The sequence below is a fragment of the Xyrauchen texanus genome, chromosome 30, assembly GCF_025860055.1.
Source record: "Xyrauchen texanus isolate HMW12.3.18 chromosome 30, RBS_HiC_50CHRs, whole genome shotgun sequence".
Lineage (NCBI taxonomy): Eukaryota > Metazoa > Chordata > Actinopteri > Cypriniformes > Catostomidae > Xyrauchen > Xyrauchen texanus.
In genome coordinates this window covers 41,858,606-41,863,605 of record NC_068305.1, presented here as the reverse complement: position 1 = coordinate 41,863,605, position 5,000 = coordinate 41,858,606, and the positions used below count along the sequence as shown (strand labels likewise).

Here is a 5,000-nt window from a genome sequence, read left to right as displayed (position 1 = left end):
AACCTAGCAACTACCCTTACCAACCTAGAAATAACCCCAACCAACCTAGAAACAACCCCACCCAACATAGCAACAACCCTAAGCAACCTAGAAACAACCCTGACCAACCTAGAAATAACCCCAACCAACCTAGATACAACCCCAACCAACCTAGCAAGAACCATAACCAACCTATCAACAAACCTACACAACCTGGCAACAATCCCAACCAACATAGAAACAACCCTAACCAACCTAGCAATAACCCTAACCAACCTAGCAACAATCATAACCAACCTATCAACAAACTTACACAACCTGGCAACAATCCCAACCAACATAGAAACAACCCTATCCAACCTAGCAATAACCCTAACCAACCTAGCAACAACCCTACCCAACTTCATTAATCTATAATCTCACACTGGACTGTCAACATATTCTCCTCAATTCAACTACTTATATATTTCATATACTCCCACTTATTGTATATTGTGTATTATATATTGTGTGTATTGTCTGCTGTACATTGTATATAATTATTGTGTTGTGTAAGTATGTGTACATTTGATTTGTAAATTGTGTTGTGTAAGTATGTTGTTTACTGTAATTGGTATATGTCTCGTCACTGTCATGACTGCTATGTTGCTCGGAACTGCACACAAGAATTTCACCTACTGTTGCACTTGTGTACATGGTAGTGTGAAAATAAAGTGATTTGATTTGATTTTGACCTAGCAACAATCCCAACCAACCTAGCAACTACCCTTACCAACCTAGAAACAACCCTACCCAAAATAGCAACAACCCCAACCAACCTAAAAACAACCCTGACCAACCTAGAAACAACCATAACCAACCTAGCAACAACCCTAACCAACCTAGCAACAATTCTACCCAACATAGCAACAACCCTAACCAACCTAGCAACAACAACACCCAACCTAGCAACAACAACACCCAACCTAGCAACAACCCCAACCAACATAGCAACAACTGAAACTAACCTAGCAACATCCCCAAGTACAACCCTATCCAACCTAGCAATAACCCTAACCAACCTAGCAACAACCCTACCCAACCTAGCAACAATCCCAACCAACCTAGCAACTACCCTTACCAACCTAGAAACAACCCTACCCAACATAGCAACAACACTAACCAACCTAGAAACAACCCTGACCAACCTAGAAACAACCCCAACCAACCTAGAAACAACCCCACCCAACATAGCAACAACCCTGACCAACCTAGAAATAACCCCAACCAACGTAGAAACAACCCCAACCAACCTAGCAACAACCATAACCAACCTATCAACAACCCTACACAACATGGCAACAATCCCAACCAACATAGAAACAACCCTATCCAACCTAGCAATAACCCTAACCAACCTAGCAACAACCCTACCCAACCTAGCAACAATCCCAACCAACCTAGCAACTACCCTTACCAACCTAGAAACAACCCTACCCAAAATAGCAACAACCCCAACCAACCTCGAAACAACCCTGACCAACCTAGAAATAACCCCGACCAACCTAGAAACAACCATAACCAACCTAGCAACAACCCTAACCAACCTAGCAACAACCCTAACCAACCTAGCAACAATTCTACCCAACATAGCAACAACCCTAACCAACCTAGCAATAACCCCAACCAACCTAGAAACAACCATAACCAACCAAGCAACAACCCTAACCAACTTAGCAATAACCCAAACCAACCTAGCAACAACCCTAACCAACCTAGAAATAACCCCAACCAACCTAGCAACAACCTTAACCAACCTATCAACAACCCTAACCAACCTAGCAATAAACCCAACCAACCTAGAAACAACTCTAACCAACCTATCAACAACCCCAACCAACCTAGCAACAATTTTACCCAACATAGCAACAACTATAACCAACCTAGAAATAACCATGACCAACCTAGCAACAACCCCAACCAACCTAGCAACTACCCTTACCAACCTAGCAACAACCCTACCCAACCTAGCAACAACCCTATCCAACCTAGCAATAACCCTAACCAACCTAGCAATAACCCTAACCAACCTAGCAACAACCCTAACCAACCTAGAAACAACCCCAACCAACATAGCAACCACTGAAACTAACCTAGCAACATCCCCAACTAACCTAGCAACAACCCTATCCAACCTAGCAATAACCCTAACCAACCTAGCAACAACCCTACCCAACCTAGCAACAATCCCAACCACCCTAGCAACTACCCTTACCAACCTAGCAACAACCCTACCCAACATAGCAATAACCCCAACCAACCTAGAAACAACCCTGACCAACCTAGAAATAACCTCAACCAACCTAGAAACAACCCCAACCAACCTAGCAACAACACTAACCAACCTAGCAATAACCCCAACCAACCTAGAAACAACCCTAACCAACCTAGCAACAACCATAACCAACCTAGCAACAATTCTACCCAACATAGCAACAACCCTAACCAACCTAGCAATAACCCCAACCAACCTAGAAACAACCATAACCAACCAAACAAGAACCCTAACCAAATTAGCAATAACCCTAACCAACCTAGCAACAACCCTAACCAACCTAGAAATAACCCCAAACAACCTAGCAACAACCTTAACCAACCTATCAACAACCCCAACCAACATAGCAACAACCCCAACCAACCTAGCAACAATTCTACCCAACATAGCAACAACCCCAACCAACCTAGAAACAACCCTAACCAACCTAGCAACAATTGTACCCAACATAGCAACAACCCCAACCAACCTAGCAACAACCCCAAACAACCTAGCAACAACCCTAATCAACCTAGCAACCCCCTAGAATTGCACTACATTAATGACATTAACCCCACAGCCAAAACAAACACACTGAGGGGACTCAAATATGATTTGGCTTTGATTCTAAAAATACTCCTCATGTTGACACATTTGAGCTGTGATTGAACGCCCCTCGTTTGCAACATGCTAATGTTTCCTTACAGTATCTCTCCTCAAAGCAGGTGACGCGACCACAAACTGAGAAGTTCATTTAACACTTTTGCTTCCTCCAAACTGAAGGTGAAAGTCAGCGTTCATTAGATAACGTGTGAAAATCCAGCAGAGTGTTTTGATTGGAACGTTAGCAGGACGTGAACACCCTTGTTCACGCGCACACTGAGGTGTGAGAACAGTCGACTGTGTTCATCAGCTTCAACAAATCTCTCGAGCTCTCAGTGCACAATGAAACGTTTATTTTCAAACCTCACACATCTAAAAAACATCTAAAACCAGCCTCAGATAATCTGCTGGTCTTAGCTGGTGTCTCTCTCCATCTCTCTGTCTGTCTCTCTCTCTCTCTCTCTCCATCTGTCTGTCTCTCTCTCTCTCTCTCTCCATCTCTCTGTCTGTCTCTCTCTCCCTCGTTCTGAACTCTATCATGATCTGAGTGAGCGTTCAGGAGGTCTCAGAAGAACATGTTTATATCTGTCCGTTACGAGCCGCTCCAGACATGAAAATGGGTCAGAACTCTCGTTTCTCAGGTCAGAATTTCAGCTTTACCCTGATTGGTTCAATCATCCTGCTTTCTGCCAAACCCGTCGCTGATGCGCGTCCAAACACAAATAAAACTCAGTCCGACCTGTTTTCATCCGCAGTGCTACTCTGTGCCGAACATTCTTCATGAAAGTAACAGTGAAAGTAACAGTGAAAGTATCAGTGAAAGTAACAGTGAACGTAACTGTGAAAGTAACTGTGAAAGTAACTGTGAAAGTAACTGTGAAAGTAACAGTGAAAGTATCAGTGAAAGTAACTGTGAAAGTAACTGTGAAAGTAACAGTGAAAGTAACAGTGAAAGTAACAGTGAAAGTAACAGTGAAAGTATCAGTGAAAGTAACAGTGAAAGTAACAGTGAAAGTATCAGTGAAAGTAACTGTGAAAGTAACAGATCCAGCTGTGAACGATGTCACTTATTCAGTTCTCATCAGTATTTGGTTTCTCAGTCACAATATTGAAGCATTTTTATATTCCAGTTTTATTTTCGTCTTTATGATAATCTCGAGTACAGCTGCTGTGAAACGATGTCTGTTGTGAAAAGGGGAAAGAGAAATGATGATGATAAAGACAGATGTCTGCAGTGTTTTGTCCTCATCAGTAAACTCTGTGTGACTGAGACGAGGATTATTTCATTTGTATTCATGTAGTGTTGGAGTGGAGAACATGTTAGTGTGTGAAGCAGAGGGGCTCGAGTGTGAGATCCGGCACAGAATATCCCACTAAAACCACAAACAGAAAGACCGTTTGGAATAATTGGAGTATAAACTATAAATGAGGATATGGAGGAGCAGCGCTTATATATCATTAGCATATGATTGACAGGTCTCGATGAACAAGCTCCTCCCGAATTTACGTTTAGAACTTCATCAATCCAGATGTGAGATTTTAATATGAATCATTCTTCTTCATGTTCATGATTCTTACAGGATAATTGCTTCATTTAGTGATGTCACTAGTTTGTGTTCAGGATCAATGATGAAAATATCAATAATAATAATCATATTCAGAATCACATGCGCTCAAATCTGATCTCACGTGTATTATTGCATGAATATCTGATCCGTCGCAGGCGTGTGACACAGAACTGGATGAATGTGAGTTTACTTCATGACTGACACATGCGTTGTGTTGTGACACCCTCTAGTGCACACTACTGAACTGTAGGGAGCATCACTGATGTTTCATCTCTGCAGTGATGTTCAATGTCTTGCTAACAATAAATCACCCAAATACTGGTGGGTGTGGCCAATATTACACTCTGACGACATGATTGGCCAATTCACGTCCTCTGTAAACACTGTGAACACATTTCTCACAATTAAACATGATGACACACACACACACACACACACACACATCAGAGCCCAGAGCCGTGTTCATAACACACTGTTCATTACTGCACTTCCCAAAACACCCTTTAACCCCATCAGATCAATAACATGTTTGATAATCTGCTCGTCAACACCGCAAA

At 42.2% G+C, this 5,000-nt stretch overlaps 1 protein-coding gene across 3 annotated transcripts in view; it reads right to left on the bottom strand.

Annotated features, from left to right (window-relative positions):
• Window positions 1-5,000, bottom strand: part of LOC127624082 (1-phosphatidylinositol 4,5-bisphosphate phosphodiesterase beta-1-like) — a 139,224-nt gene that overhangs the window by 15,339 nt on the left and 118,885 nt on the right. The gene's annotated exons all lie outside the window — the stretch shown is intronic.